At 42.2% G+C, this 13,250-nt stretch overlaps 1 protein-coding gene across 7 annotated transcripts in view; it reads right to left on the bottom strand.

Moving 5' to 3' along the window:
* Positions 1 to 5,052: 5,052 nt before the first annotated feature.
* The window catches only part of SCN11A (sodium voltage-gated channel alpha subunit 11), a 155,457-nt gene continuing 147,259 nt past the window's right edge, over positions 5,053 to 13,250 (bottom strand). For all 7 annotated transcript variants that reach the window (XM_082413722.1, XM_082413719.1, XM_082413723.1 and 4 more), the window contains one exon: positions 5,053 to 13,177. The gene's annotated coding sequence lies outside the window, so the exon portion shown is untranslated. The remainder of the gene's footprint in view (positions 13,178 to 13,250) is intronic.

Here is a 13,250-nt window from a genome sequence, read left to right as displayed (position 1 = left end):
CAGTGAGAAACATGCATCCTCCTCCAGCCATGAGTTTGAGCATAAATGAGATCATCTCAGGCTCAGGAGCAAGTAGGGCTCTGGGAACCACAGGTCAACGAGAGGCAAATGGAGGGGCAGAGAGTTAGGGAGGATCAGGGGTTAAAAGCCATATCCTCACCCTTCTAGCAAGACCCCAGGCCCCGCGGCTGACTGTGCATCAAGATGGGCCTCTGAGATTGCCCAGTGAACAGGCAGTTGACCCAGGGTTGGTGAGATGAATCATGCCCAGGGAGAGGATTCTGGTAGCAGAGGGGTGAAGTTCTGGTTGCATTTAATTCCTCTTCTGATTAGTGGATCATCCCTGGTCTGTGATGGTCCTTCTGTTCTCCACCTCCTAGGTCTCCCCTTTTAAACCCTCTACTGGTTCCCTCCTCTGAACATTTTGGGGGATAACGGCTCTTGGCAGGTGAGAGGAGAGAGAAAGTCATTCCAGTGCCTTTTTTATTTTCTCTACAAACCATATTTGAGATGGCTGATTCCTGCCCCTCCCAACCCCCAAGCATGCACACACCACTTTTTCAGCTGTATAGAACATCCAAGATAAAATACAAACAGGATAATTGTCATGAAACTGTTTAAACTGGTGGTTCTCAATCTTTGATTTTAGGACCCTTTTGTACTCTTGAAGATTACTGAGGACCTTAATGATCTCTTGTTAATGTTTATACCTTTTTGCTTATACCATGTGTGTGTGTATGTATATATATGTGTGTATATATGTTTGTACATATGTGTGTGTGTGAGTGTGTATATATATATATATATATATATATATACACATATATATATATATATATATATACACATATATATATATAATATTAGAAATAAAAGAAGATAGGACCTTTTAAAACACAGGAGTATACAAGCATACATTCCAGTAGCTGTTAGACAGATGTGATCCTCCATCAATAGCCTCTATGTTAACTACTGTATGTTCACAAAAGAATGTGAGTAAAAAAGACAAATGACATCTAAGTATTACTAAGAAATAGTTTTGAACTCCTGAACCCACTAAAAGGGTTTTGGGAACCCCAGGGGTTTTGAGATCATACTTTGAAGACCACTGGTTTAAATCATCCTGATTTTGGTTCCCCTTCCCTATTCTACCCTCCCCCCAGCCTCAAGATCTCTGCTCCCCACTTGCATAGAAAGCCAACACCTCTGGAGATCTGAGGCCAGAACTCATCCAAGGGAATAGCCAACTTCCTCTGAAAACTCCACAGCAGTTGTCACTGCTTTTGAGGATTTGGATTTAATTAACCTCCACCATGAATACCATAGAGACTCAAAGAGAGTATTGAGGAGGTGATTAGATATATTTTTCACTAACTGAGTCCAGCTGACAGCCACATCACTCAGGGTGCAGGAGGAATCCTGGGCTGGGTGGGACAGAGGTTTCCTCTCCCAGAGCTGAGAATGGCCATTCCGGCCAGTAGCCCTTACCCGGTGTGTGCTGTAGAAGGGGTCCAGATCCTCCAGTGGCTCCCCGAACAGCTCTGCTGGGAGCTCGCCATAGAACTTGGGCAGCTGTTTGCACGCTTTCAAGTCAAGCTGGGGCCGAGGCTTCTCTTCCTGGTCCTTCTGTTTCTTGGACTTCTCTTTGGTTTTCTTTGCCTCCTGCTTAGCAGCAATTCGTTTTTCAATCTCCACCAGAGACTCTGGGGTGAATCGATGGAAGTTGGTAGTTGCCAGAGACCCAAAGGGGAATTCCATCTTCTCATTCTTCTTCAGGAAGAATTTATACTCTTATGAGAGTGGACATAACCACAGAGAGGTAACAGCCTGCCCACTGGCTCTCTCCCTCCCACCTTGCTTGCTACAACTGCTTCCCCCCCAACCCCCCACCTCTCCAGTTCCTTTCTTAACTCACACTGAGCTCCCCCAGGACCCCACTGCCCTGCAGCATTCTCGAGGGAGACTGGTTAGTTCATCTTACTCCACGTACCTCAGGGTGGTATCTGTGCTGTCCATGAGCTTCTAGTCTTTGTTCCTTCAACATTTTTGTACCCCCTGCCCCCAACCAGATCCAGCCATACTGCCCTCTCTCCTCATTTCTATGACCACTGAGTAGCAGGCACTCTCCTGCATTCATCAAAGGTGTTGGTTCATGATCTACTTTATCTAGGGTCTCCTCCTACTTTCTGATCACAACCTTTTATTTACTGACATTTTAAATGCTTCTCCCCCTCTCTGAACTCCATTTGGACTCCCCAGGCTGCTTTCTCTTTGTCCGTGGCTGAACACTTCTTTCCATATCCAGATCAGATCCTGTGGTCCACCATTTTGACCACTCCCTTGTCCTTATCCTAAATACCCAGCCTAGGTCAATCTAGATGAGTCTAATTCAGGTTTCTCTGAATCTGTACTGTTGAGGGGTGATGAGGAACATCAATGCCACTTAGGAATCATATGGTTTCCCTAGGCAGCAGTTTCTTCTAGTTTGATATTTCAAATACTGTTTGTCTTTCCTGACTGCTATTCCCCATTTCCCCTTCCAGTAAGACAATGACCACATTGCTTACCTCACAAAGAAAACACAGTTCCTTCAACTTCATGCCCCCAAACCTCCAACTTACCTGCAATCTACACCCTTCTATCTTCCCTCCTCCTGTCACAACCAGGAGAACATCACCCCTCATTCTGGCTAAGGCCAATCTTTTCCTTCTGTTTTGGATATTATCCCCTCACTACCTCATTTCTCTTTCCTGACTTGTCTGCTGGTTCCCTCCTATCGGCATTTAGAGATGCTCAAGTCTCCTTCAACTCAAAAAATTTTTACTTAGTACACAGCCCGTCCAGTTCTTCCCTCTTCTCTCCTCCCATTCTCTGCTGAGTTTCATAAAGGACTCATTTCCACTCACTGTCTCTGGTCATTCTTCAGTTTTAGCAGCTTAACATCTGTGTCCACTACCTCACTAAAATGCCTCCTTGCAAGGGCAGCAGAGACCTTCTTGTGCCTAAATTCAGGGAGAACTCAGTTCTTATCTTGATGGGGTTATTGGTTATTTTGACTACTTCCTCCTTCTTGAAACACAGTCTCTCCTCAACTGCTCTGACACACTCAATCTCCTTTTCCTCACTTTCTCCCATATGTGACTATGACTCTAGGGGCTCTAAATTATGTTTTTTAAAATTCTGCATAATGATAATAATAATAATAACATCGATAGCACTGATAATAACATTTACAGAGATTCACTATATTCCGGATTCTGGATTAAGCAATTTGCATGCATTAACATATTAATCATCACTGTACCCTATGAGGTATTATCTCTAATATATAAATGAGAAACTAGAGTGGCAAAGTTAACTTTCCCAAGATCACATAGCTAATAAGTGGCAGGACAGGTACTCTCAATCCCAGGTCTGTCTGACACCACCTCCTGAGAGCGTCTCATCCATACTCATGGCTTCAGTTCTCATCTATATGCAGGTGACTCCTGAGTCTTTATCTCCAGCTCTTATTATGCCCATGGGGATCAGACCCAAATTTGGCATCTCCACTTGAATGTCTACCGGGCACCTCAAACTCAACATGCCCCGCACTGTACTTATTACCATCTCTCCACCCCTTTCTACTACCTGCCTCTCCTCTAAGACTCTCTTCCTCTGTGAATGGCCCCCAATAGCCTATTTCTGTGCTTGTCCATAACCTAGCTATCATCATGATGTCCTTTCTATTTCATTCCCACATCCAATAAGACATCCAGTGCTGTTGATTCCATCTCCTTAGTATCTTCTCTCCATGTCTCTTTAGCTTCTCCATCATACTGGTCGTTAAATCACTGTCATCCGGTGACCCCCTATGTATATTTGCTTCCCCTTTAGTCCTTTTTCATCTATTCTCCAACTGTAACCAAATGATCTTTCTAAAATGCAAATCTGGTTATATTATATTCTTATTTAAAATCCTTCTAAAGCTCCCCACAGCCCTCAAGATAACCCAAACTGTGTGCTTACCTCTCCAGCACTGTTTACCAGGCATACCATTTTTTTTAGTTTCTCCTTGAGTCTGACCCATTCTTTTTCATTTTAAGACCTTTCCATGTTCTATTTCCTTTGCCTGAAATTACTCCCTCACCTTGCTTTGCCTGATTAATCCCCTCTCATTCTTTAACTGTTGGTTTTCAGATAACTCCTCCATTTCTGACCCCATATGAAGTCTCTGTTAGGCTTCCCATTTTGTGCTGCTGTAACTCACTGCGTTTTCTCTATAAACCTCTGATTTGTAATTGCTGTTTTCTTTTCTACTTCTCTCACTAAATTGTAAGCTCAGTGAGGGAACACATTTATCCTGTTCAGCACTGATTCTCCAGGCCATAGCATAATGTCTGGCATTTAGTAAATACTCGGCAGATACTTGTTAAATGAATAGTGGTTTTGAGTTTTAGAAAAACAGGGAAGAGAAAGCACTGGTACTTGAATTGTGAGACCAGGGTGGGCAGAAACTGACCATATTCCAAGTTACTGGGGGAAAAATGTGGTTTCTGTTCACTAACAACTTAAGGCCAGTGTTCCTAAATTCCACCCTGATTTGGATAAAATTTGTTCTTCAAGGTGGAAGAAGAACAGTGAGAGCTGAAACCTGGAGGTCTATGGGGGTGAAGAGGTGTTGAACATTACAGTGATGCTATAGCCAGAAAAGAAGAAGAACAAACTCTTTCAGCGTCATAGAAGAGCAGGAAAAGAAGTTTTAAGAACTGCTGAGCCTTATGCTAGGGGTGGGAATGGTTTTAGTCATGGGGATTCAGGGGGAGCATGAGTAAGTACCATGGAGTGGAAAGGAGGTGACTAGATTGCTTGATTTGCTGAAAGAGAGTGGTTGGGTATGGGTGTAACTACAAACATGATTAAACTAGTTATGAGGGCTACCCAAAAAGTAGAACCATGATAATAAGCTGCTTCAGGTTCTGCTTCCATGACTTGGATGCCTGGTGGAACAGCAAGCATATTATCAGGATGTCACTAGGACTGAGAATGTGGTTGGACATTTCATGGGTGGACTGTGAATGTGACTAAGCTGGTGCTGAGAAACAGTAACCAAGCCATTGACACATCTGAGTGAAACTGTGTTGTGCATGGTGCTGAGAGTGTGGTTAGGCTCTTTAGTTAGTGTAATGAGCAACCTAGCTAGCTTTAGCACTAAGGATATATGCTAATGGGAATATGGAATTAACTGTCCCTGTTTTGAGGGATGTGGCCATATTAGTGAAGACTTAGAGCAGTCCCTAAAGTGTCAGCATTTTAGATAGTTGGTGATACTGATATGTGTCTATCTGAGCTGTCCATTGCCCTGAAAATTTTAATTGTTAGGCATCTGATGGGAGCAACAGGGAAACTGGACATGTGAGTAAGCTATCCAGAGAAGAGATAGAATTTGAAGTAGCGATGCCACTGGGAAAGTGCAATAAGCTGTTTCTGGTGATGAAAGTGAGACCACATTATCCATGCTCCTGCCCAGTAGTCAGAGACTGAGCCTCAGCTATCTGGGACAACAGAAAAATATCACTGAGTTGTCTTTGAAGTTGAATAGTCCTGAGTTGTCCCTGGTGCTAAAGGAATGGGGCTATGGGAATCTTTGCTGAGTATAATTTACCTCCGAATGATTCAGAGATAACAGCTAGCTGATCTGTTGTCCAGGGATGGAGTACAACAAAAAGTATTTACAGTGTGGAGAAAACGACATACACCATCAGTCGTTGCTGAAAGAGCAAGGCAAGGCCTAGTATGCCCTTGAGCTGTCCATGGTGCTGAACAAGAACTGTGGGGATGGGTGAGAACTGAGTGGGAATGGCTTTCTACCAGGCTTGGTGAGTAACTGCTGTAGGGCTCAATGAGTGTGTCAGGCTATAGTGCTGAGAATAATCAAATTCCTGTGGGAGATAAAGTGGAAGAAAGGAGTAATTCAAGGAAGAAAGAAATGTGCAAGTTTGGGAGAAAGTGCCTAACAAGCATATAATCAAAACATCTCTGCCCAACAGAACAGAGATCCAAATGAAGCTGAAGAGGAGAAAAATATTCTTTTCTTAAGGGTCTTTGTCTCACAACCCCAACCCATTGAAAACATAATCAGAATGAAGGAAAATGTTTTTGTCAGTAAGGAAGAAATCAAGTTCCTCATCGCCTGATCTGGAGTGTTATGGACCCAGAAACTCAGGATGGGGGATTGAGTCAGTTCTAGAGACTTCAAGTTATAATTAGTCAAACAAAAACAAAACAGAGTGGTAGTGTGGTTTTGTTAAAATAGCATTGGAATTGGAGAGAGGAAGCTTGGGTTCTGACACTAACTAGGTTTTTTTGAATTGTCTTACCCTCATTTCTATGATTTGTGAACTGGAGATGCTAACATCTGCCCTGCTAATCTGACACTGTTGTTGGGAGAAGCGAGTAATGTATGTGAAAGCATTTTGTAAGCTAAGTGCTGTGCAAAGGCACAATGTAACTTTAAAATTTCCCATTACACATGTGAGTTAATAGCCAAGAGCCATTTAGCCTATTTCAATTCCACACCACTAGTTCTCAGCATACAAACTAAATAAACATTTGAGATCATTTACAATTAAACACAATATTAAAAACTCATAATGTTTCCACTTTATTTCTCCATCCCCCACCTTTAGTGTATGAATACTTTTGAATATGGTTCAGCTGCCCAAAATAAAAGTGTTTATTTAATGAGATAATACAAATTACAGTATACTCAAGAATTTGAAGGGAATTCATGCTGTGGATAAGAGTTTTTATTAAAAACATATAGAATCTTTCTTCTTTCTCCTACTCCTATTACCCTCCCCAACAGAATTCCTATCCTCTTCAACAGGTCCCTCTCAGAGTATATCATTAACAGACCTTCAGAATTCTTCGGTAAGGGAGGCTGACAAGCACTGTGAGTTCTTATAGTTTTTAAAACATGACCAGGTATATTTAAGTAAGCTAGAGATTTCATGAGTGCTGGTGTTTTATGAATCTGGAAGTAATGCCATGGCTTTGACTCATTTTGAGGGTGATCTTGTGAGGAAACTAAGGTTTTGTCTAGTTAAGGACAGGTTGACTTTGCAGTAAGAAACATCAGAATTGGGTTTGATCATGCACCTGGCAGAAGTATTTCTCCCTGACATGATTGATGTGTTCAGTTTCCTTCTGGATGCAACTCCTGGAGGAATAAGAGGATTGCCTTTCGCATTTATTTTGCTTCTTGACTCTCTAGGGAATGAGGCAACAGATCTGTGTTCTCTTGGCTACAGTCAAATACGAACATGGCCTTGTGCCTTTAAGGTTCAGAGGTTCTCTTCAAACTGCCATAGCCTGGAAGTGTTCAGCTGAGCTGCTGGAGGTTGCAGGGTGAGTCAGGAAGACTTAGCTCTTTCTCATTTTGTCAAATATTCAGAAATTCTTCCATTCTCAGTAACTGCTAAAGGCTTAATGTGCATTTAGCTCTTTGAGGTGTTGTGGAAAATGAGGTGGTGCAGAGGAAAGAGCACTGGGCCAAAAGTTAGAAGACTGGAACTGCAGCCACAGGTCTATAATAAACCTTGCTCAGTCATTGCGTATTATCTTTCTCTGGATTTCAGTTTTCTCACCTGTACAATGAGGGAATTGGTCTAGGTATACACTGAGGCCCTTCCATCTTGACAAAAAGCCATGTTTCTTGCTCTGGGGGCCTTTGAGACTTCTCAGGGAGAAAAGAATCCTAACAATTAGGAAATAATTGGAAAAAAATAAGGGCTAAATTATGTGGTTCTGACCATGGAGTTTTTAAGCCATAAAGACAAGTGCCTGAAGGTTTTGAAGACGAGCAGGACCAACCTAGATGAGAGAAACTGGTGAAGGCTTACTGTTTTTAGAGTGTTTTTATGACTGTATGTATCATAATATGAATGTCACATACTCTAGCTGGGAGAGGCACAAGTGCACTGTGGGCTAAGAGACCCTAAAGAATATGCAAATTCACACCCAGGCTGACGGCTCCCACTGGAGTATTTTCTCTCTTTGTCTGGCCTTGGTTGAACACCTCCTGAAAGCAGTGGCACCTATATGAGGCCCCTTTCCATGAGGCAATTCTGTGGCTGTTAATCTTCTTCTTAAACATTAATTATTTTAGAGTCAAACATGTTTCTCATGAATAAAAATCCCCCTTTTTCTTTGCTAGGTTTCTAAAGAAAATATATGCAAATTCTGACAGGTAGAAATGGGTTTTGGACAAGTTTCTAAGGCAAGAGCACTGTGAATATTATGTAAATGCCAACCAATATAATGTAGCCCATCAGTTTATTCCAGGGAAGCAAAAGGTACTCAGAAAGTCTGGTGCTGCTGCGTGGCTATTGGCATTGAAGGAATCTTTTTTCCACAAATCACATTCTGATTTGGTTCTCAAATTCTGCTTTCAAATGGCAAATTCTGACAAAAATAGTGTGTCTCCTTTTAGGCCACTGATTAAATGTCACTTCCTCAGGGAGGCCTTCCTTGATCTTGCCTTTCTAAATTAGGTACCTTCAAGATGATGTCCCAAAGAATCCTTTCCTTTCCTGACACTTATCACAGTTTATAATTAAGTTTATTTGTGTGTTTGTTTAATACCTGTCTGCCTCAGTCAATTGTTAGTCCTGTGAGGGCAGAAACAAATTTATTCTGTCCAGAGCTCTGTGGCCCCCAGTGCCTGGCACAGCGTAAAGCATGAAGTACTGTCACTGGGTAAAAATGGGGTCTCAGTGAAATTGTCACATTTTAAAACGTATATGGCGCATGCTTAGTGTTTCAGATCTTTAAAATGCACTATGTGATTTCATCTAATATATGATTTCTCTAAAATTTTTTAACACATTTTTACCTCTCCCTCAATATAATGAAATATTTTCCATTGCTTAAGAAACCGGTATGTAGAGAGGCAACGTGTAATGGTTAAGTTCTTGGATTCTGGAGCCAGACTATCTGGGTTTAAATCCCTACTCTGCAAAATTACTAGCTGTGGGACCTTGGGAAGTTTACTTAACTCCCCTCTCCTCAGTTTTCTCATCTATAAAGCAGGCATAATAAGAGCACTAAGAGGTTATCACGAGAATTAAATAAGTGCTTAGAAGAACGCTTATCTATAGTGCTTAGAGCAATGACTAGAACATATATTAAGGAAACATATATTAAGTTTGCTGTTAACATTAGTATTCCCCAAGGGAACATAATTATTAAGTAGTTGACCCAGAAGTGCTACCCAATCCATCTGATTTCATGTCAAACCATATAATCTCCCTGAAGGACAACGGTCTCTAGACGACAGGTAAAGACTCTGACACCCAGGTGGATAATGGATCTTGCCCAAGTCCTCCAACTAGAAAGAGGCAGAGCTGGGACAACAACCCAGATATCCATCAATCATGCTGTCGGTTTCCCCAGGATTCCCTTTATCCTGCCCTCATACTGATGTTCCACAGAGCCAGAACTGGAATAGATGGGAGCAGGAGATATAGTGCAGTGTCTGGATGAGCACTGAACCAGTGGGCCAACCAGGACATTCCAAGCTGACCCCATTATTAACCCATTTCTACAGATAAGGCACTGAAGCCTTGAGGCTGACATAGCCAAGGTCAGAGCCTATTGGTGACCTAAGTCATTATTCTTATCTGTTCTGTCCAGAAGGTGAAGAATAAAAATATTAACACTGATTCTTTGGGGGGATTATTTTTGGTGATTTCTTTAAAATGGAGGGGTAATATATACACACACAAAGTAAATAAGAGGCACTCATCTTAACTTTACAGTTTGATGCTTTTTTTTTAACATATGCAAACACCTGTGTAACTAGTACCAAGACCAAGATATACACATTTCCTGCACCCCAGAAGACTCCCCCGTGTAACCACTACTCTGACTTCTGTCATCAGAGTTGGCACTTTCTAGGTTTCTCTGATTCTTTGCCTATGTCTCCTTGCTGCACCCCTCCCTCCTCTGTGCACAGTAAACCCCCCCTTCTCCATCTATCTAAAGCCCACCCACTATTCAAGGCCTTCCTCTGCCTGAAGCATCCCTAATTTGTCCTGCCTGTCAGCTCTGTGAGCCCCTCAAACAATAATAATAGTAATAATAATAATAATAATAATAATGCCACGACTCACTCCATCTCCTTTTCCCTAGGACTGTGTCTAATGTAAGGTCAAGCTCACATCTGCTGTTGCATCCATGCTGGGCTTTGAGTGCCTTGGCCCCTCCCTACAGAATGTGAACAAAGCATCTCCAAGAGGGCTCCCCTCTTGTCACCTAGAAGCCAGTCAGTGCCACGTGGCAGGGGGAATACCTCACAACATGGGTCCCTGCTTCTTGTGCCAGTAACCAGCTATGTGACCTTAAATAATGGGTGGGCTTTAAGAATAAGTCACTAAAACTGAAATTCCAGGTCTCAGTTTCTTTATAAAATGAGGGCATTGGACTAAATAATACTAGGAATAGTAGCTAATAGGCTGGGCTAAGTCCTTTATACATACCACTGTTTAAAATTCTCAATCATCTTGTGAAATAGGTATTATTATGGCCATTTCACGGTTGAGGAAACAAAAGGAAGGGGGAGAGTTGCCTGATGTGCTAATAAATAGCAAAGCTGGGATACTACCCAAGGTCCAGCTCCGTCGACAGGCCTGTGCTCTTAGCCACTGTTCTCTCTACCTGCCTGTGGTCACTGTGACCTCTTCCTGCTCTTCCGATCCAGTTCATGAAACATGACTCTAGTCCTCTCTGGAGCACCAGGGGAAAGCATGACAATGAATAGCAAGGAAAGAAGAGTGACCATGGGGGTCTAATGAGCAAGATGGACCACAGTGACATCTTGCCCAAGGACAAAGAGTTCTAAGCTCCCAGAATTAATACCAGCAGGCAAGGGAGAGAACACATTTGCTTGAAGCAGGAAGGTGAGAAAAGGTGCTATTGTATTTGAATCTTCTTCCCATATGATCCAGAACCCCAAGCCATGACTTTTATTCAGGAAGCCCTTACTGAGCTGTTAGTGTGTACAAAGTTGTGATGGCGGTATACAAATCAAGGATGCTGAGATCCTGCCATTCAGAAACTCACACTCTGGTGGGCGCTGTAACAGGGGACATACACCATACAAAGAAACATAAATGAAACAGTGAGGCAGAAGCAGAGAAGGGGAAAGAGGGCCTTAGGGGAGAATGAGGTCTATCTAGAACTTTGAAGGACAGGTAAGATCTGGGCAGGAACTGATTATGCAGAAAGGGCAAGCCCTCTAATGAGCAATGTACCAGAAAGGGCACAGCAATTGCAGAGGAGGAAGGGATATTGTTTCTTTCATGGGCCCAGGAGGCATGGACTCCAAGCTCATGGTATTGGTTTGTATGTGGGACCCAGGACAGGTCTGTTCTGGGGTGGAGCGGGTGCTAATGGGAACCATGGGGCTGCTGCTCATAAAAAAGCTGATGTCTCAGGAGCCTTTTTGCGTGATTGGGCTCTGACACGAGGGAATGCATGCCCAGAGTCAGTGATCAGTGTTTTTTCTCCTCCTAGAACAGCATTTCTTTGGCAATATTTGTTTGTGAAAGACTCTTTATCCACCATTTACCATTACAGACCCTTCTCTTTTTCCATTTCCTTCTGATGATGATTCTCTTAAAACCATCCTTGCAAAGATCCACTTTTATGCCTGGGGCAAAAAAAAATGCTGATGTTTCACATTAAATGCTTGTTCATTACTATTATTATTATCATCATTATTATTATTATCACCATTATTTGATTGCTAAGTGAGTGGATAGGGAATCCATAAACTACTTTTTAAGACCACTCTAAAATCCTCCTAGCATTTGAAACCAACTTTCTGCTATTTCAAAACAAATTCTTCCATCAAACTGAAAGCAATTCATTTCGCGGCGTCATTTTCTCCTTCCTCCCATGCCATGCGGCTGGAAAGCTCAACCTTTAGGCTGCTGTTACTCAAAATACATATGTGGGATTGCTTCTACCTGCTGCATTTTGCAAGTCCAGGAAAGCCAACTCAAACTACATTTAACAATCATAGCAGACTTTTCTCTCTTTTTCTGGCACTGATCCAATCAGGTAATCTCAAAGAGCAAATCATGATCAAGAATCAAATGTACACTAAGTGCCCTTGAACTATGGGAGGAAAAAAAGCCAAAGAAAGCCAGAACCATAGAAACTTCTAAATGGGTCATTCTTCTGGATTGCAGATTCAGGGCTAAAAACGAAGTAGAGGTGGCTTTGGTTCGACCTGTTGTCAGCTTTCTGAACATGTATGAATTCTCCCTGAAGCTTGGAAAACACTCTTGGTCACCTGGGTTTGTCTTTTTTCACCACAATCTTAAAACAAGCATTCCTCAACCTTGTTGCCCATCAGAATGTTCTGGAGAGCACTGAAAAAATTATAGATTCTTAGCAATCACTCCTAGACCTTCAGATTCAGTAGGCCTTGAGTGCGTCCCAGGAGTCCACTTCTAAAAAGTTCTCCCGGTTATTCTGACTTGTGACCAAGAGTGGAAACCACTGCTTTTAACCTTACTCGTATTTCTCTAACAAGAGGACTTGTTGCCTAAAGTTTGAGGCAAAGCTTATCTCTGAAGGAGTGTATCACCTCCTACCCAAAGACCATGCATTCTCTGCTTTCTATGTCTATTCTTATTTAAATTTTCATCAATACTACTAGGATATTTGTCCTCTGTTACCACAGCTTTGGTAAAATTTCTGAAATTACACTGGCTAATAAAACATCTCTTTATATCAATATGACTCTTTGAAGAGCATAAGCTTGATGTTAATGTGGCATATATATTTGATAGTTTTTGGATTTAGCCATATTTTTTCCCTGATTCTTCAGAGGAAGGGAAGCAGCGGAGTCTTCTACACAAACAGATTAATTTTAACTATTTTCTAAGAGCTATGGGTGTTTGGGGAAGGTCATGTATTCAAACAGCCTACAAAACATGCTTCATTTTTGGATCACGGACAAAACCTGTAATCCTTCCCATATCACCCCAAACAAATCTTTATACCATTAGCCAGAGACAGGCCCCCGAGTCCCACAGTCATACCTTTGCTGCTCAATCTTGATTGTCTTCTAGGTGAGAGGTCGCCTCTTCTACCCCAGATCGCCTCCACTGGAAACCATGAGCTCCTGGAACATACGTTCAGCTTAACATCAAGCATGGTAAGAAGACACTGACCAACGTCTGTTCTGCCAGGAGGCT

This window comes from Balaenoptera physalus, assembly GCF_965194825.1.
Source record: "Balaenoptera physalus genome assembly, chromosome: 11".
NCBI classification, from domain to species: Eukaryota; Metazoa; Chordata; class Mammalia; order Artiodactyla; family Balaenopteridae; genus Balaenoptera; species Balaenoptera physalus.
The sequence above is the reverse complement of the archived record's forward strand: the minus strand, read 5'-3'. Positions and strand labels throughout refer to the sequence as shown.